Here is a 21,956-nt window from a genome sequence, read left to right on the forward strand (position 1 = left end):
AAGGGGAATTTAACATGGGAATAAATCGTGGGACAATCTACGGACAAGGGGAATTTAACATGGGAATAAATCGTGGGACAATCTACGGACAAGGGGAATTTAACATGGGATTTTTTTTTTAAAAAATAAAAAAGGGGTAGGCAATTCAAAGACTATCTCTTTTCGAGAAATATGGCTGGCCCTGAAAAGGGCCTTTGGGTTTATGTTAATGTATTCATAAACATAAATGGCACCGCATTGGTCTTCTTCTTCTCCTTAGGCTGCGTCTTACTGTTGGTCCGTACATCAGCACTCTTTTCAGGCATCCTTGTCTTTCGACGTAGATCCTACGTATCCACAGGCTGGTGTTGGTCCTGTGGACAACGGTCCACTTCGATCGGACATACATAAGCAAGTCTGTCCGAAACATCATGGAAGACACAAGGGTGGATGACTCAACTGTAGTCCACATCTTGAAGCGACGAGAATAGGTGAATCAATGCAGTGAACGGCGCTTATTTATAGGGACAGGAGGGATTGAAACGGATTGAGTTCATTCACCAATCCGATCACGCGTTACAGAATTCAGTCAGCCCGCATCCAATCCGAAGAGAGCAGTCTGTGACGTCACGTAGTCAATATAGATTCGCTAACGCTTGTGTGCAGTCAATCTATGCGACAGTGATTCAACATGACGGAAACTCAGAAAACGATCCATTGGGCTGCACCAGCAGGGGAGACTGCCCAAGGGAACTCGGACTTACTTTCAGAAGAAGTGAATTGGGATTTTGTGGATTTTCTCTCCTCGCAAGAATTTGTTCCGGAACCTTCGTTAGCTTCTTCATTACCGCAAGTGGAGAATTTTAGACAGAGACAGAAAGAAGAATTGGAGAAATTTATGCAACGACAAAAGGAAGCGGAACAAGCTTTTCTCCTACAGCAACAGCAACAAGAAGAAGAGGTAAGAAAAAAACAACAGCAGCAACAGCAAGAAGAAGAAGAAGAAGTAGCAGCAAAGAAACAAGAGGGTGAAAATCAAACGGCCACGGTACTGTTGGACATTTTAGCGGAGTTAAGAAGTCTGAAACAAATGTATCAGACTTCTTTATCACGACCGAAGAGAATACGACCTTCCCGAGCTAAACACGTCAACCCTGTGACTAAGCCTACCGTACCACCCTTAGTGATTTCAACCCAATCATCATCAACATTACGCAGTCCAGAAGTAGGCCTTGGCCGTGGCAAAGGCATAAGGCAGTTAAAGTTGATTGCTTAAACTCACCCCTTCACCATGAAGAAAAAAAGGCCCTTTTCAGGGCCACCCACATTTCTCGAAAAGAAATACAATTTCAATTTGCCAATAACTCAAAAAAAAAATAACCCACCCATTTTACCCTTATAGTACGTGTCTGTGTATGAGTGCGTGAGTGTATCTTCTTATTTTAAAATCATAACTCAAAGACACTTACCTTATATCATTCATTTATTCTTTTCTCCATTTTTTACAATTCAATTCACAATTCACAACACAACACTTTAATTAAAAGTTCATTGACTTCTTCTTTCTCCTTGTTTAGTCTCTCTCTTTTTTTAATTTCTTCACCGTCTCACTCTTTTCCTCTTCTTCTTCCTCCTCGCTTTCTTCCCTTCTTCTTTTTTTCTCTTGTTTCTTTTTCTTCACCTGTCTTCTTTCTTCCTCAGAAGAATCCCTCTCTTCTTCTGAAGAATTCCTCTTTTCTTCTGACTCCTCTTGTTTCTTTTTTGGGCAATCTGGAGACCAATGTCCTTTTTCTTTACAATAATAACAGGTATCTTGACTTTGGTCTTTTTTATCCCCTGTTTTTTTTCTTTTTTGACGGTCTGGACACTCTGAAGACCAATGCCCTTTCTTCTGACAGATATAGCAAGTATCTTGACTTTTATCTCTAAAGGAAGGAGAGTAGTCCGTAGGCTGGTCTGAAGAGAATTTTCTAATGACCCCTCGCAAAGCTCTGACGAAACGTTCCATCTGGTCAGTCTCTTCCATCGTTGTGTTCGGCTTGAGAGTGAAATGAATAGTGAAAGGACAAGACACACATCCTTTTATATACGCTGGTCTGCTATGACTATAAAGTAGTTTATGGTGTTTGAACTTGAGTCATTTGACTTTTTGCTTTCAAGATGAAACGATCCCATTCATTCGAGAAGAAAGAAGAAGAAAGTAAGAGGCAGAAACGTGATCTATCGCCTCGTACCAGGGCTGAAATCTTGGCACAAATTCATGCCAGTGATTTTGAAGAGGACATGAGTGAACCAGAATCCGAACCCTCTAAACCAAGTTCACCACCCTTAGTCAACCCTGAAAAGTACTATTCCATTCGAGAGACGGAAAAGCGCTCCTCTAGAAAATTTAGAACCACGGCTTACAAATACACGGTGAAGTTTAAAGATTTCAAGGCTGAAGTGCCGTTAGAGAAAGCAGAAGTGTTCATCACCGAGGTGTGGGATTCTTTGCTCACTTCACTCAAGCAGCAATGTCAACCCAAAGAAGACGATCGCTTGAGACTTTCCATACAACACGACGGTTTGAAATCCCCTGTTTGGATCGAGTTTAGCACCCCTGCAGAATTGACTGCTTCCAAAGTCATGGACAAGATTCAACACGTGCAACAATCTAATGACCAGTTTGACATCACCGATGGTAAAGCCACACTGGACATGACCCACGTCTCTCCTCCTCAAGGGACTGGACGCAAAAAGATGTTATTGGTAGACGACCTTCGCAACACCAAAACAAGTCTCGTCCGAATTAACAACCCTCAAGACCAGATGTGTTTAGCCCGTGCCATCGTGGTGGGACGAACCTATGCCAACAAGAACGACACGGTAGAATGGAAAAGAACCTGTGACACTATTCAACGTTCCGACCGAGCCAAACAACGAAACGAAGCAGAACTCTTGTTACAACAAGCCGGATTGCCCAAAGACACACCCTGCGGCATTCCTGAGATGCAAAAATTGCAAGATGTCCTAGCTCCACGCTACACCTTGAAAGTGCACCCTCAAGAAATGCGCGGACCTCTGTTGTTTCGAGGCCAAGATTTTAAGGACGGAAAATACATTCATGTTTATCATCACGATGACCATTTCGATACGATTACCAGTATCACCGGATTTCTGGGATACGGTTATTACTGTGAGAAATGTGACCATGGTTATAATAATCGAGAGCAACACAAGCATTGTGGATGGAAATGCTCAGGATGTTTGGCCTCTTCACCCTGTCTGAGCGAAGAACCAGTGCCTTGTTCCACTTGTCTGCGCACGTTTGTCAGCCCTACCTGTTACCAACAACATCTGAAAACGCAAGGTTCACAGAAGAAATGTGCTTGTCAACTGCTGAGATTGTGCCCCGCGTGTGGACAAGGCATACGTACCAATAGTGTCAAGGCACACGTATGTTCAGGAAAGAAAAAATGTCACATTTGTCACCACATCGTGGACTTGGAACACCAATGCTACGTGCAAAAATACCAACCCCCACCAGAGAAAGAGGACGGTCACAAGAAGAAAGGCAATTTCATCTTTTTCGATTTCGAATGCATGCAAGAGACCGGCATTCACATTCCTAATTTCTGCGTGGCTCATCGAGCGTGCGAGAAGTGCATTCAAGAACCTATCTTCAGTCATTGCCCTCACTGTAGCAAGATACCCGGAGGGCGTGAAAAAATCTTTCGGGGACCAAACACGTTAGCCGATTTTGCCCAATGGGTCTTAGACCCCGTCGACAAGACGTGGAGCCAAGAGGACATCGAACGTTACCGAGATTGTCATTGTCATGCCACGGTGATGGCTCACAATTTCTCCGGATACGATGGACAGTTTCTTTTGAGGTACTATACGGAACAAGGCACCGAGCGTCCTAAAGTGACTTTGAACGGAGCCAAAATCATTTTCATGCAAGTGGGACAAGTACAGTTTAAAGATTCGATGAGCTATTTGGCCATGCCTTTGAGTCGAATGCCTAAAACGTTTGGAATGACAGAAATGGCTAAAGGGTACTTTCCACACTTTTTCAATACGGAAGCCAATCAACATGCCGTTCTACCCCATTTGCCTGAGGCTCACTATTACGACCCCGACAACATGCGTACCGAACAACGAGAAGCTTTCTACGCTTGGTACCAGATTCACGCCTCGGACCCTTTCGACTTTCAGGAAGAAATGCTAAAGTATTGTCGTTCCGACGTGGACATTTTACGGCGTTGCTGTGGAAAATTTCGAGAACTGTTCATGGAACACGGAGGGGTCGATCCTTTGAAAGAAGCTTGCACCATTGCCAAAGCGTGTTCCTTAGTGTACCGCCAACGATTCATGCCTGAAAATACCGTGGCTGTCATCAGTCCTCAAACGACCAACTATGTCAAGCGTCAATACTCGGTCAAAGCCCTACGTTGGTTACATTACTTGTGCGACAAGGAAGACAAATGGATTCAGCATGCCCGCAACGGAGGAGGCGAAAAGACCATTGGAACGTATTCGGTCGATGGCTGGGACTTAGAAAACCCCAAGATCGTGTACGAGTTTAACGGTTGCTTATTTCACGGATGTCCCGTCTGTTACCCTGACCGTGACACTAAAAATCAGTTTTTGCAACGAACCATGGAAGACTTGTACCAGGACACTTGTCAGCGACGCCTAAAGTTAGAACAGCAAGGATACCAAGTGGTGGAAATGTGGGAACACGAGTACGATCACCGTTTGAAAATCGATCCCGAGTTTAAACGCCTCGTGGAAAGTTACCAGTTCATGGACCCGCTGAACCCGAGGGATAGTTTGTACGGAGGAAGGACCAATGCCACCTGTTTGCTGTACCAAGCCGACGAAAAGAAAGGAGAAGAAATCAAATACTTGGACGTGTGTTCGCTGTATCCCTACGTGTGTAAATATTGTCGCTTTCCTGTAGGGCACCCGCAATTGCTGACGGAACACATCGACCTGAAAAACATTCGACAATACGAAGGCTTGATCAAGTGCAAAGTTTTGTCTCCCACGAACCTCTACCATCCCGTCTTACCTCACCATTGTCAAGGCAAACTGATGTTTCCCTTGTGCCGTACTTGTGCCGAAACGTGCAACCAAGATCAGCCTTGTCAGCACAGCCAGGAAGAACGGGCCTTGACGGGAACCTGGGTCAGCGTAGAATTGTTCAAAGCTCTGGACATGGGATACGAACTGTTAGAAGTATACGAGATTTGCCACTTTCCCAAGACACAACAGTACCGCAAGGGTGATCCCAGTCAGAAAGGCATTTTCGCAGACTACGTGGATGCCTTTTTGAAACTGAAGCAAGAAGCCAGCGGCTATCCTTCCTGGTGTCACACTCCCGAAGACCAAATAAAATTCAAAGAGAAATACCTGGAACAAGAAGGCATCACTTTAGACCACATCGAGAAAAACGAAGGCAGGCGATCGTTTGCCAAAGTGATGTTAAATTGCTTGTGGGGTAAAATGGCACAACGACCGTGTTTACCCAAGACGGAATATTTGACAGAACCTTCCCGCTACTTCCAGATGATTCACGACAAAACCAAATACATGAAACACGTGGACGTCGTTCGAGAGAATTTGATCTTGGTCAATTACGAAGAAGATCTGGACTTTGTACAAGACGACCCTTTTGGAAATGTCATCATTGCGGCTTACGTGACAGCCCATGCTCGCTTAAAATTGTACGAAGCTTTAAAACTGTTAGAAGAACGCGTCCTGTACTTTGACACGGACAGTTGCATTTACATCCATCACCCGATTCAACATCACCCTGACATCGAAGGAGACCGTTTAGGAGCCTGGACAGACGAGCATCCCGACGACAAGATTCTAAGTTTCGTCAGTGGCGGTCCCAAAAATTACGGCTACGAATACCGGGACAAACAAGGAGAAGTGCACACGACGTGCAAAGTGAAAGGACTGACTCTGAATTATCGTACCAGTCGAGTGGTCAACTTTGGGGTATTGAAAGAAGCCTTGCAATCGGGAGAGGATGGAAACTTTAAAGTGACCACCTATCAACCTAACAAGATTGTACGTTTACCCACTCACCACATCGTCAGTCGACCCTTGGAAAAAGTCTATCAAATCGTGTACCAGAAGCGAGTTCGACTTCCCAATCATTTCACCTTACCGTATGGACACGTCGGTATAAAACATTGGTTGTAAGAGGATAGCCCCCCCCCACCAGAAAGATGACTTCGCCACAGCAAGAATCGAGTGAGAAACCCGATGAGAACTCCAAGTTCAAACCCTACCATTTTCCAGTCTTCTTACCTGACTATTGTGATTGTGCCCGTCGATTGGACACGTTTCAGAAATGGCCTACGGATAGGGAAGGATTACTTTCTTCGCATGTTTTAGCTAGAACAGGATTTGTCTACTTGGGACCTGAGTCAGGATTGGGATACGAGGTACAGTGTTTCGCTTGCGGACTGAAGTTACGAATGGATCTATGTATCTATAAAGATTCAGCTATTCTGGAACATACTCGATGGTCTCCGCACTGCCCTTACCTTTCTATGGCCTTTCCACCCATCACACTACGGTACAATGTTGACGGTACCTTAGAGACGGTACCTTCCAGAACAAGACATAAAAAACGTAAAAAAGGAAAGATGTACAAGCTGGAGACTGCATTGCGACTAGTATAAAAAGAGGGCTATGGTCAAGATCGATAGTTCATTGGGACTACCAAGACCGAGCGAACAAGATGAATACTTTGAAAAAGACATCGTTCCAGTTTGGGGATTGTAAAAAAGCTGTATCTTTCTCTACTGGATGGATAAGACCCAGACATTGCGACGGAAAATGTCCGGAAGGAAACTGCGATTGTCCATGTGGTTACCATTGTAATTGCGTAACGGAGTTTGCAGACGAGTGCGATTGTGAGCCTTGCGATGGGACCGATGCTGTACGTTGTGATCTGAGCGATGCCGTAAAGCATCATGGGAACTTTGTTCTCACTACCCCTGTCATGGAAAGTGATGCTGTGCGTGTCAAACCTGAGGGATGCGAAAGCGATGCCGCTCGTCCTCTTGGACATTTTACTGGGTTTAAAGGGGAATGTCGACCTTCACGTTTACCTCCCTACGGATGTCATCCAGCCCTGAGCAAACTCCTACCCATGTCACTCAACCCTCATCGAAACGAACCTGTGAAAAACGAATATTCGTTTCCTGTGCGTTTGTCGGAATACTGCGACTTTGAAAATCGTCTTCAATCGTTCAAAGGAAAATGGCCAAAGTATCTGGGAGGACCGACCCCCGAAGAATTAGCCAGAGCCGGATTTTTCTACTTGGGCGAAGGAGATAAAGTCAGGTGCTTCAGTTGCGATGTGACACTTCACCACTGGGAACCGGAAGATTCGGCCTACGTAGAACATGCTCGATGGTCACCGAATTGTCATTACTTACCTTTAGTGGGACCGAGACATTGAAGTAACTTTTTTTACCATAATCATTTGTTCATGAATACTTTACAAGAGAACATTCGTGCTTTGCCTGTGGAGTTGAGAGAACGCATTTATCGAGAACTGGTCAAAATACAAGTGAAACGTAAAGAACAATTGCATCCGTTACGTCACCGGTGTTTGAACCACTGGTACCTGAAGGCTATACAAGGACTGATTCAATTGAAAGTGTTCCATTGGACAGACATTGATCAACGACCTCCTGGTTATAAAAAGGAATGGTTTGGTATGGACGATTTTATTTACTACATTGTAAACGTACTGCATCGAATTCCAGAGGAAGAGTTAACGAATTACCAACATCTTGAACACAATGTCAACTTGGTGAAAGAGGAAACTTCTGAACGAATTGTAATGTGTAGATTAGTGACTCAACGATTTAAATTCGACACTGAAGTGAAACCATGTTTGTGCAAAGAGTACATTTCTTGTGTCAGACCAAAGAGAATTTAGTATAACCTATTCATGGATACTTTACAAGAGAACATTCGTGCTTTGCCTGTGGAGTTGAGAGAACGCATTTACCGAGAGCTGGTGAAAATACAAGTCAAACGTAAAGAACAATTGCATCCGTTACGTCACCAGATCTTTAACCACTGGTACCTGAATGGTATAAGAGAACTGATTCGTCAGAAATTCTTTCAATGGTCAGACATTGTTCAAAACTTTGAGGTCGCTAATAATCGACATGTTCATGATTATGGTTACTTCGAGATTCACCTACAGCAATACATTGAGGAAGACAAGTTAAAGGATTACCAACATATTTTACGTGGAATCTACTTAGAGGAAGAGGAAACACCTAAACGAACTCTGACGTTTCGGTTACAGTATGCAAGATTTAGATTCCCTACTGGAGAACGAAGATCTCTGGCTAGAAAGTACGTGTATTGCATCCGAAAAAAAGAGAATATAAAAACAGGCTGTCATGCCACGGTTTATGTCACATGTCATCCAACAGATTCCGTGGAAGGAACTCAATGACCATATTCAAACCGTGGATCATTACCATCAATTATTACAAGAACTTTATCCATTCAATTTTGGACGACAAGTGGTGTGTGTCTTAGTGACTTGTTTTCTGGGATTTCGTTTACCAGCCGATTCTTTGTGGACTCTTTACGATCAGTACTTACCACCTCCATGGCCTTAAATGGTCACGAAAAACTCCTTTTGTTCAAAGCCTTGCGTTTTCATCTGGATACTTCTCGACCTCAACAGGAAAAAAAGATTCGTCAACTTTTAGCGACCCAAGACGTGTATGACGATGTGTGTGTAGCTTGTGACTTACACCCTCATTGGACAGATGTTCGTGATTGGAAAAAGGGGGGTTTTGAGGCTTGGACCCAAGAAGTGGCCCAGTATGCACAAGAGTTGTTCAAGGAAAAAAGTTACTTTTCAACCTGTGTTAGTGACGGTGCCAGAAGAACCCGTCACCGAGAACAACCACTCGCTTCAGGACAGGACTGTCATGGACATGCCTGAAAGGTCATTCCGGGAGGACACTTGTGTGACAATACCTCATGTAGAGACTGTAAGAACATTACACACTGTCCCTAGGACATCTTGGTTACCCAAAACATGTTGTACAGACACTTGTTTATATTTCACTTTGATTGTTTTGCTGTGTTTCATATTCCTGTACATCACTATTTGGGTTGTATGTATTTTTGTCTTTCGTGTTCATATTTGAAACATTCAATAAACGTGTTCTGAAAAAGTATATAAACTCTTGTCTTGTTTGTTTTTAGTGTCACAAGTGACATTTCTCACACCATGGCTACCTCTGCTGTCTCTGCTCCCTCTTCCTCTACTGTCAAAGTCATTGACGAACACTTAGATCGTGCCAGTTGGGAGGCTTTGTATCTTCGCCATCCCTTTAACATGCTCATTGCTGGACCTAGCGGTTCAGGCAAAACCGAATTCGTCAAACGTTTGATCGAACATAAACATCATTTGATCGATCGACCCCCTCAACGGATCGTGTGGTGTTACAAAGAGTGGCAATCGGCGTACAGCCTCTTGCGAGAAAGTCAAGGCGATTCCATCGTGTTTGTGGAAGGCATTCCTAAAGAAGACGATGGCATCGTCTCTGACTCCCGTCTAACCCATTTGGTCATTTTCGACGACATGTTAGGAGAAGACGAAGAAGAAATTAAATTGTGGTTTACGCGCAAAGGGCATCACCGTAATGCCAGTGTCGTTTACATCACCCAAAATTTGTTTCAACAAAGTAAAGCCCATCGCACCATCAGTCTCAATGCGCATTACGTGGTCTTGTTTAAAAGTCCTCGAGATAAATCGCAAGTGCAAGTCTTAGCCAAACAGTTAGGAACGCCTTGGCTGACTCAGGCGTACGACGATGCCACTCAAACGCCACACGCCTATTTACTCGTCGATTTGAAACCTACGACCCCCGAGGATTTGCGATTTCGTACCCACTTGTTTCACCACTGGTGCCAAGACGGAGGGCCTGTCCTGTACACGTCTCCGTCCTCGACTTCATTTCACTCCCCATGAAAAAAATCTATAAAAACCTCAGACCCTTTTTCGTCTGTCTCACACAGTGTGAACATGACGTCCCTTCAGTCGCATCTTCCCGTCAAATTGATTCGTGCCTTGTATGGCATCAGTCGAGAAAAAGATCCACAAACACGAGCCCGTGTCTTAGAAGCTAGTCTCAAAGAAGTCTTACGATGGTTCACGGTGACGGCACGTCAATTACTCCAAGGAATCATTCAGATTCCTCATCAAACCCAACGCTTTTTCGATCGAAACAAAGTCGCTTTGGTCCAACTGGCCGATCCCCGCATCGACACTCAAACCAAAAAACAAATCATTTTGAAACCTGGAGGGAGCGGTACTCTAGGAGGGGTCATCATTCGCTCACTCTTAAGATGGGATCCTAATGCCCCCAAAGTTATCCCCAAGACAAAAGTCCAACGAAGCCCCAAGAAGAAAAAGAAAAAGACCAGGTCCCCAAGAAGAATAACTTCTCCAGTGGCAGGACCCTCCTCTTACCAGACACCACCCCGAAAAAAGAAAAGAAGCCCCCAGAAAAAGAAACAGAGAAAAAGTCCCCAGAAAAAGAAAAGTCCACAGAAGAAAACTAGTCGCAAGAGAGGCACTTCGGCCAGGACGCAACCTTACACTCGCAAACCACGACCTGCCACGGCAGTGACTGCGTCTCCGGCATCCTCACGTTCATCCACTTCTCCGTTGATGACACCCAGAACTGAAGAGTACTTGGAGACGTTGATCACACCAAGAACATCTCCGTTGATGACCCCCAAAAGAACTTCCCCAGTGGCAGGACCCTCCAATTTAGTGGCAGTGGCTGCTGCTCACAAAGTACCTTCTCCCAAAATCAAAGTCCAAGAAAGATCGGGCATGTTACAAAGTTTACTGGATTTGTCCAAGCAAGAACTGGCTCGATTTAGTCCGTTGCGTACCCCTGCACGACGTGTCATGCCTGTCCTCAAACTGATAAAACGTAAAGACAATCAGTGGCGACGCGTTCCAGTATAAAAAGAGCCTGTGACCAAGTCGGGGTATCAGTGAACTTGTAAAAAAGATGTCACCTCCAAGAAGCCACAAAAGAAAGAGACAAAGGCAGACGCGTCATCCGACAAAGCGCTTAGCCAAGCATCGACATTACCCTAAGAAAAGACACAGTCGTTCCAAGAAAAAGAGGCGTCAACAAAGGGGAGGATTCCTTGGCGATTTTGGGAAAAACATTGTCACCTTTATGACAAAGCGATAGTCCCAAAAAAAGATAAAAGGGTGTGCGTTAAGTCATCGACGTTAGTGTCTGTTCGGTGAATGTCCCGGAACGCACAAGCAAAAATGTCACCCTCCAGAAAACCCCAAGGAAAGAAAAGGAAAGGACTGCCACCACGTTTAGCTAAACATGGGGACCTGTTATCTGTCCTGTCCAAAGCTTCTCCACCCCTACGAAAAAAACTCATTCAAACGGCCTCCAAAGAGGTCATCGATACCGTCTGCGAATGTTGTTTGAACGTTTTGAAAGGCACGATCCCTTTGTCCAAACACCAGAAACAATGCTTAGGCAAACATCGTCACGTTCTTCGCCAAATGGTTCGAAAAAAAATTCCCATTCGTCAAAAAAAGAAGATGTTGGTTCAACGTGGAGGCATTTTGCCTCTCTTGTTAGGCCCCATACTGAAAGGAGTCTTGGGAACCATGTTGGGAGGACTGATGGGAGCAAGATAAAAAGGCCTTCGAAAGTCCCAAGATCTCAGAATCGACCCCTGACAACCCCATGGAAGGACGAAAACTAGCTTTAGTGCCTTACAAACGATGGATGGAATACCATCGGTGGCAAGAACAACGCACCCCGCATTTACCTGCCAATCCCAATTTGAGCGAAATGTCCCAGTTACAACACGAATTGCAATCCTTGATGGATCGCCAAGATTTGTCCGAAACAGAAAAATCGCAAAAGTACGGTCAACTCTTGCAACGATTGCAACTCTTTCACCAGAAAGCTTTAGACGAAACAGCTTTACCCACTCTAAAAGATTTTAAGACCTTGATGAAAAGTCCAGCACCATCATCATCATTACCACCACCACTACCATCCCCATGGGTCACCAGAGATGCTACCCCACAAAGACCTGAGGAAGAAGAGATGCGCGAAGTGTTTCAAACACCGTCAGCAGCTCCCATTTCGAGTAAGATTGCAGCATCCTTGTTGACCCCGTCCCCCACACCCCAACGAGAAGAAATGAAAGCTTGGGTTAAAAAGATGATGTCCACGCCTCCTTCGACAGAAGTGAAAAAGAAAGAAGGGAAACCAGAAGCGAAAAAAGAAAAGAAAACCAAAGCCATTCCATTGCCACCTCCACCTCCATCACCACTACCTTCGACTTCTACCCCCGTAGCCCATCGGACACGTAAATCCGTTTCCAAACCACCCTTTCGACCCACCCAAAGTAGCATCACCGAAGAGTGGGTGACTTATTAACACAGCAAAAAAATGGAAAAAGTCTTAGCCAGCATTTACTACGATCCCTCGCATCCTGCAGGTTACGCAGGAGTTCAAAAATTGTATCGTGCTGCCAAAACTCGACTGAAAAGTCTCCGTTTACCTCAAGTGCAACGATGGTTACAAGAACAAGCTACCTACACTTTACACAAACCCATTCGACGCAAGTTTGCCAGAAGTCGCACCCGAGTGGAAGGCATCGATCATCAATGGCAAGCCGATTTAGCCGATGTCTCTCATTTGGCCAGCTACAATCGCGGCTACAAATATTTGTTTTGTGTCATCGACGTCTTTTCCAAATTTGCCTGGGTCGTGCCCTTGACTTCCAAATCGAGCAGCGAGTTAGTGCGAGCCCTGCAACGGGTGTTGAAACAAAGCGGTCGTCGCCCTCTTCGATGGCAAACGGACAAAGGCACCGAATTTCTGAACCAAGCTTTCCAAAAAGAATTAAAGAAACGTGACATTCATTTTTTTACCACCGAGAATCCCGAAACCAAAGCCAGCATCGTGGAACGTTTTCAACGTACTTTGAAAGAACGCATGTGGAAATATTTTACGCATCACCACACTCTGAAGTACATCGACATCTTACCGCACCTGGTGCAAGCGTACAACCAATCTTACCATCGAAGCATCGGACGTGCCCCGCAAGAAGTGACTCCCGACAACGAAGTGCTGGTGTTTGAGCGTCTGTTTGGTACGTCCCCGACGAGGGCTGTCCCCAAGAAAAGTGGAGAGTTGACCGTAGGAGATTGGGTGCGCATTGGCAAAACCAAACGCACTTTCGACAAAGGTTACTTACCTAACTGGACGACCGAATTGTTTCGCGTCACTGGACGAGTGCATGGCCGTCATCCTGCCGTCTATAAATTGGAAGACATGAACGGAGAAGTACTCAAAGGAACGTTTTATTTGCCCGAGTTACAACGTGTCACCAAAAAAGAAGACGACGTGTACGACATCGAAAGCATTCTCGAACGCAGAACCCGTAAAGTGGGCAAACGACGTGTCAAAGAAGTCAAAGTACGTTGGAAAGGATATCCACCCAGTTTCGATTCTTGGATCGACGCTTCGCAAGTCATCGACTATAAAAAGAAGAAGTGACCATCATGCCCTTTCACACAGCAGACGCAGCTACGTCGACCAGTCCTTCTTCCCCTAGTTCTTCTGTGCAAGATTTACAAAAACAACCCTTGTGGGTGTGGTGTGGAGAACGTGTGCCTAAAACGCAAATCGTCTTTTTCTGCCAAATCTTCGTGGTGTATTGTGTCATCGGGGCAGCCATCGCCAATTTGAGTTTGCAACAAGGAGACAAACAATTGTGGACCATTTTATTGAGCAGTTGCATCGGTTACCTGCTTCCCAATCCCTCCCTGAAATTCTCCTCGAACGGAAACGTTGTGTCCAGTGCCAGTGCCAGTCACCACTCCAACCACAACCAGAACCCCATTTTGGGCGGAGACACGCCTCTGACGTCCACTAATATTCCCTCGGACAGCCACAGAACTCTGGAATTATGAGTCACCAAAATCAATTTTACTTAACCTTACCCAGTGACAGTTCCATGGAGGTGTTTCCCCACAACACGTTGTGCTGTTACACGGCCAAATTACCTCAGGCCATCCCCTTAGATCACGAAGCCCATTGGGAAGTGGCTTTAGTGGAAATCATTCACCCAACCCAAGTCCTCAATGTCCTTCCCAATCAAAATTTTTTTCATGTGGAAGTTCATGACGAGTCATTGCAACAGGAGTTGAATAAGAAAGTCATATATGACAATAAAACCTATAATGAGAAAACTCAAAAGTGGACCTACCACTTTTTCATTTCCCCAGGCTATTATTTCAGTGGTCAACATTTGGTCAGCACCATAGCCTCCAGGTTTAATGCCGTGTTTCTGAAAGCTTTGGAGCATGTTAACAAAAGTGTCACCATGGAGTACCACAAAGTAGCTCGTCGCTTCTGGATGAAATTTGAGCGGAGTAAAATCATGTCCATTTTATTTTGTCCTGAATTGTTTGACATGTTGGGCGGAGACATGAACCTGAGAATGAACATACTCAAGAACAACGAATTACCCATCGTTTACGACAACGAGTCTTTTAGCAAGTTATTTCGTACCCCAGTAGAACTGAACCAAGGACTGAATTTGATGTTCGTGTACTCCGATGTGGTGGAGTATAACGTGGTGGGACACACCTCCGTACCGTTACTGCGTGTCATTCCTTTCAAAGTGGATTCTGCCACGCTCGCTGACGAGGAAGGTGGAAACACTTACCACGTCCACCGCGAATTTGTCCATCCTCACTATTTGCCCGTCAGCAAGTCGTATTTGGACACGGTCAACATTACTATAAAAGGAGATCTGGGACAAAATATTCCATTTACCAAAGGAAAAGTCACGGTGAAACTCCATTTTCGAAAACGGTTCTCTCACGATTCGTAAGTAAGTCATGTATCCAGTGTACCAAGGGGTTGCACGACAGCGAGGACACGGTTTAGGAGACATGTTAAAATCGGCCTTTCGTTCGGTGGCCCCGGTGTTGAAACCGATGGTGACACGCGGATTGCACGCCTTGAAAGATGCCGCACTGACGCAAGGCAAAGAATTTCTCCAAAATGTCATCATCGACAAACAAAACCCTAAAGAAGCCTTCATGAGGGCAGGCAAAAATGTCCTGCTGCAAACGGGTAAAGACATTTTAGGCCGACGAGACACACCTATAAATGCCCTGCACGCTACCGAGTCAGGCATTCAGCAAGGACAAGGCAGAAAGAGACGACGAAGAAAACACCCTTTCACCAGACTTCAAGCTAGAAAAACCAAGAAAAGAAGAACCGTTCGAGACTTAGACGTTTTCGATTATTGAGACACAGAAAAAAATGATGCACCGAGAGTCATGTGCTTGTTCCAAGACGGAACTGGATATGTTTGCCATGCCCCCCACCATGATGACGATGCAAGAATCCCAGTGGGTGGAATTTCATCCCGTCTCCTCTTTGACGGATTCCGCTCCCATCGAGTTCGAAATCAAAGGACAACCCGAAGATTACATCGATCTGAATAGCAGTTACCTGTATTTGAAAGTCAAAGTGATCAAAACTGACAACACCAATCCTGGAGCCAATGATAGGGTAGCGCCCGTCAACAATTTCATGCATTCCTTGTTCAGCGAAGTGGACTTGTACTTGAATAACAAACTGGTCAGCAGCAGCATGGATACTTACCCATATCGTGCCTACTTGGAAAATCTCTTGACGTACGGAAAAGAAGCCAAGAATACTCATCTGGATGCTTGCGTGGTATGGAAACCTGACACGGCAGGTGCAGGCACGTTTAGCGACACAGCCCTGACAGAAGATGACAATCCTCACAATGTGGGGTTTAACACACGTAGAACTAAAATTTTGCAAGGACGTAGTTTAGAACTGATGGATCGTTTGCATTTGGACATGTGGTTACAAGAAAAGTATTTACTGAACGGAGTGGATATTCGCCTGAGACTGAATCGTAGCACTGCCGCTTTCCATTTGATGGCCCATGCCAACGAATACAAAACTGTTATCCAAGAAGCCAGACTTTACGTACGCCGTGTGGAAGTGTTACCTAAAGTGGGAAACGACATCAGTCAGACGTTGAGCAGAACGACCGCCAAGTATCCAATACGACGTGTGGAAGTGAAAACGTTCACCATTCCTGTTGGACAGCGATCCATGATCGAAGATCATCTGTTCCAAGGACAGTTACCCAAGCGTTTGATCGTTGGTATCGTCAGGAATTCAGCTTTCAATGGACTTCACAACGAAAATCCTTTTGAGTTTCGACACTCTAGCGTGTCCAAAATCGAAGTCAGTCGCGACGGCAAGACCTTGTGTACACGACCCTTTGAGCCTAACTTTGCCCAGAACAATTACTTGAGATCGTACTTGTCCCTGTACGAAGCCACCGGACAGTTAGGAACCAATACCAGTCACGGTATTACGTACGAAGATTATGCAGGAGGCTACGCTTTGTGGGCTTTCGATTTCACTCCAGACCAAGGCAGCGACGAGGGACATTTCCACCCTATAAAATCTGGTCAGATTCGTGTGGAAATTCAGTTTGCAAATCGAGACCCTGCTGATCCAACGTTGAACGTCATCCTGTATGCAGAATTTGACAATACGATAGAAATCAACAGTTTGAGAGAAGTCATTCTAGATTACTAGAAGCCATGGAAGACTGTTATCCCTCTTTACCTAGTGAAGAAACTTTGGACATGAAATGTGAGGAGACCGTGGAAGGAGAATCCCAAGACAAAGACGAAGAAATTGTCATGATGAAGTCGAGATGGCCAGAACAAGAAGCCCATTTAGTCTCCTGTTTTGCTACAGTCCTGGCAGATATAATGAAAGAATTGATCAAGAAAGAGTGTTATGGATGTCACAACGATCATCCCAGTCAAATTCAACACGACAAATGTCTGATGTTGAGTCAAGAAGAAAAGTTGGACGAATATCTGGACGAAGCTTGGGGTCACATCGAGATAGAATTCGTGTTGAACGAGTGGTATAAAGGGTTGGATAAACATTCTTCTCCTCCATTAACGTCTCTGGAGTGCCGTCGCATCGAATCTCTCTTGGACCAGAGTAAGAAGTCGGATCTAAACGCCTCTTACTTGTCAGACATTTTCAAGCAAAAAGTCAGGATCGAATTGATGACTTATCATTACCTGTGAAGAAGAAAAAAACACAAATCAATGGATACCTGGGAACTTTATTACCTTTTGAACCATAGTTCGTATACGGCTTCTTGGAATCCTGTCGTCTGTGCTAAAGATGAACTCCCTCATCGCAAACCTAAAGACCATCAAGCTTACGTGATCAACACGGACGAAAGTCATCTCCCAGGAACCCACTGGGTAGCCGTCTACTTTCCTCAAGAAGGATGTGTGGAATATTTCGATTCGTACGGATTGCCCCCTTTGGAAGACGATATCATCGACTTTATGAGAAGAAATGCTCAAACCACCCGATTCAATAACGTGAAATTACAAGGCACAGATTCCTTGGTGTGTGGACAGTACTGTGTGTATTTTCTGCATCATCGCAGCCTGGGCTATTCCTTAGAACATTTAGTGACTCATTTCGATCCTCGTTCTTCTGCTAGAAACGATGTGAAAGTAGATCGATGGTTTTGTGACCATTATGCTTATCTTTTGTCTCAAGCTAGGAAACGTAGTGTCCATCAATGGCCTAATGATTTCCAACAGTGGAAATCACAATTTCATTCACAACGTTGTCAGCCCTGTTCAAAAAATAGTTAGTATTTGAAGAAAAAAATGTTTGTGATTAGAAAAAGGTTGTTAGATGTTATAGTGTTGGATTATTGTTAAAAATGTTAGAAATGTTGTTGTTTAGTGATAAGTGATTTTTGAATAAAAATGTTGTGTTTTGAAAAAAATGCCTTTGTGGTTTGTTTAGCTATAAGAATATTGGATTGATGCTCTTTCATTTCTTACTATCCCTCTCATGAACGTTGCGGCTCGAAAACCGTGTGGGGGATGTTTTCCTTCACGTCCGCGCTTTCACTATAATAACCGGGGTTGTTTCCAGTCTAACCATCCATTGTCGACTCATCCTCCTAAGAAGATGTGCTCCAAACTAGCTAAGCTCAACGAAGCCTACGTGAATTTGCATAGGGTCAGACACAGTCTGATACCGAAGCCAGAAGAAATAGAGAATGTGAGAATGTTAAAAATCACTGAAGACCTAATAGAAGAGCTCTTCAGAGAAGAAGTGAACAGGGAAAAAGAAGAATGGACAGAGAAGTACAGACTTCAAAAACAGCAGCAACAGCAACAACAAGAACAGCAGCAGCAGCAACCTGAACCTGACAGAGGCTTTGTCGATTGCCGTATCGACACCAAAGAGTTCTTCTTCTCTTTCCGAAGAAGCAGACCTATTGCCAGAAAGTCTATCCTCAGAGGACATCGCATTCTTAGAAACTAAAAAAGAATGCCATAGCAAAACAAAAAACAGCCCTTTTCAGGGCTACCCAATACTCTAGAAAAGAAATAACGATCCATTTGCCAATGTGTGTGTAGGTAGAGTAGTGTGTATATAAACACTAACTCTTTATTGATAGTGAGAGTGTATGTGTTTGTAAGTGAAAAAATAGATTGATGTGTATAGTAGATTAAAATGATGTTAGTTTGTTTGTTTGGGGTGATTGAGGTGTATATTTGGGGTTAGATTGGATTGCCTTGCGTATGTGGATAGTCAATTGAAGTGATGGGTAGCATAAAAACGTGAGCGAGTGTTTCTTTTAGGTCCGCGCGTTGTTGTTGTTTTTTGGTCATGATCTAGGTAAGATGGATTTTATGTTTTTAGGGGATGTTTTCGTTCACGTCCGCGCTTTCAGTATAAATTGAAACTCGTTCGGCAGTCCAGCTACCCTTGTTGATTGATCAACACCAAATATGAACACGAGACTTGAGAAACTGTTGGAGCTTCATGTGCATCTGGAATATGCCAGGCGCATATTAAATGAACTGGCCGCGGAAGCCATTGTCGAGGAGGGAAGGATAAGAGAGGAGGAAAGAAGAAAAAAAGAAGAAGAAGAAGAAAGAAGATATAAAGAGGAAAGAAGAAACAAAGAAGAGGAGGAGGAAAAGGAGAGAAGAAATTTCAAAATCCCAGAGAGTGAAAATTGGGATTCTGAAGCGACATATCCTGCCTCTGCTCTCTCCCCCAAAAAGGTAAAAAGTAACTGGGGGATAAGATGTGTATGTGGCGCCAGGCCTGGAAGGTGCCACCATTAACCAGGTGCCCATGAAGTTCCAAACAAAACAGCCCTTTTCAGGGCTACCCAATACTCTAGAAAAGAAATAACGATCCATTTGCCAATGTGTGTAGGTAGAGTAGTGTGAAAATAAACACTAACTCTTTATTAATAGTGGAAGTGTATGTGTTTGTGAGTTTGTGTTTGTAAATGATGAAGTAGGTTGGTGTGAATAGTAGATTATGGGTTTCTTTATTGTTTCTTAGAGTATGTGGAGAGTATAGTTAGGGTTTGATTATATGAAATGAGAAAAGTGGGGATGTTTTCCTTCACGTCCGCACGTTGTTAGGTTATGATATAGGTAAGATCCATTTTATGTTTTAGGGGATGTTTTCCATCACGTCCGCGCTTTTTGTATAAGAACCCACAGTATTCGTGGTTCAAACCATTCTGCAAAGAATAAAAAAGAAGATGGCTTCAAACCACCTTAACAAAATGGAAAAATTGCAAAACGTCATGGACAATTTAGGAATGTTTGAGCAAATGTTGGTTAACCTAAACGAGGATCACTACTCATATAGTCCCCATAGAGTGAAGATGGAGATAAACAATTTACGAAAAATGAAGGTAATCATCAGTGATCTGTTAAAAGAAATAAAGGAGGAAAAGGAGGATGAAGAGGAAAGGATAAGGATGAGAGAATGGAATGAAAAAATTGAAAAAGAAGAAGAAAATGAAAAGAGGAAGAAAGAAGAGGAGGAAGAGAAGAAGAAAGAAGAGGAGGAGGAGAAGAAAAAAAAGAAAGAGAAGAAGAGTGTAGGAGATAAAATAAGAAGTTGGTGGAGGAAAAGAAGAAATTAGAAGAAGAAGAAGAAAACCCAAAGGCCCTTTTCAGGGCCAGCCATATTTCTCGAAAAGAGATAGTCTTTGAATTGCCTACCCCTTTTTTATTTTTTAAAAAAAAAATCCCATGTTAAATTCCCCTTGTCCGTAGATTGTCCCACGATTTATTCCCATGTTAAATTCCCCTTGTCCGTAGATTGTCCCACGATTTATTCCCATGTTAAATTCCCCTTGTCCGTAGATTGTCCCACGATTTATTCCCATGTTAAATTCCCCTTGTCCGTAGATTGTCCCACGATTTTTCGCCATGTTAAATTTCCATTGTCCGTAGATTGTCCCAAAGGGTTCTGTAATGCTAATTCCCATTGTCCGTAGGGTATCCCCATATACTACTTGGAATAAACTTTGTATTGCTCTTTTATTGTATATTAAGTTGATCTTACATTTGACTTAAAGGCATTGTTTAATGTAAATTGTATGAATACTAAAAATAAATCGTCTCTTTTTTTGCTTTTCAGCTGATAACTTGTTATGGACGCATCATGGATACTTTGATTTAAGACTTTAACTCCTTGCCCATTAATTAAATGTATTTTCTTCGAAGAAGGAGTTGCAATAAGGAAACGGCGACAAACTAAATAGAATCAACAGGATACGTAGTTTTAAAACTAATTTATAAATATTTGTTTTCATTGAACTCTTTCGAATTCTTAATAGTAACAAATATATGCAAGTGTACACGTTTCTGCCAATTTAATAGTTGATTGCCTTTTCAAGATCGTTCAAGTGCAATGTTAGTTGAATGCGGCTGCAAGTTATTTCACTTATCAGATCAACAGTCAAACATATTACACAACCAATAGTCATAGTTTTTACTGGAGGTAATGTTATTATTGACTACGACGCTGTTGATAATAATAATAATAATAATAATAATAATTATTATTATTATTAATTATTAGTATTAGTAGTAGTAGTTGTTGTAGTAGTAGTAGAAGTATGTTCTAGTAATGCAGAGGGCGCGAGAAATGTAAATTTTTAGGTGACAGGAAGGATAATTAAATATATTAAAATAGACGGTACAAACAAATTACAAGCATTATTACTAATGGAGTTTGAATGACAGGACATGGATCTCGATCTCCCCCTCTCTCTCTCTCTCTCTCTCTCAAACTTGTCAGTTAATATCATGTTGCACGGACATTCCTTTTCTGTGTTGTGTTGCATCCACTCAACATCGAGTTATTGTGAATAGTCTCTATACATGAAAGACAGAAATTATCAGATTATCTATCCATCAACTGTATTTTATTCACAATTCTCATTGATAAAATCGTGATCACTATGTACTTTCGCCCCATGTATCTCCTCTAAGAAGAATGAAGTTCTGGAGCCACATATCGGAAGGAAGTTTGATTTGTGTTTGATATTAGGTACGATAGATAAATTCCAAAACTTGACTAGACAAATATTATCTGAATATAACTTCAAAATTTACGAAATACAAGCGGTGTTTACCGTGGTGTTATACCACATTTTGGGAGGTTTGGTTGACAAATATCCGGTTATATATGTGAAAAATAGACACCCCAGATGAAATACACACCACGAAAAAAAGCTTTGGACGACGTTTCGAAAAGTAATTAAATGTCTGATCTTTTCATTTTTTAGTATCATTACAACGTGTTGATTACAATATGAAAAAATTATCTGGTGGTAATAACAAGAACATACTCTTTACTGAATTTTGAAGCACTGAATACGGAGAACATGTACACGCCATTGCCGGCAGCAGTATGTTTGATAGAGTTATTTTGTTGTGACCATGTTGCTGATCGTGAATTTATTGTGTCTACAGCGTT

The sequence above is a fragment of the Sinohyriopsis cumingii genome, chromosome 16 (assembly GCF_028554795.1).
Source record: "Sinohyriopsis cumingii isolate HCF-2022 chromosome 16, ASM2855479v2, whole genome shotgun sequence".
Classification (NCBI taxonomy): Eukaryota; Metazoa; Mollusca; class Bivalvia; order Unionida; family Unionidae; genus Sinohyriopsis; species Sinohyriopsis cumingii.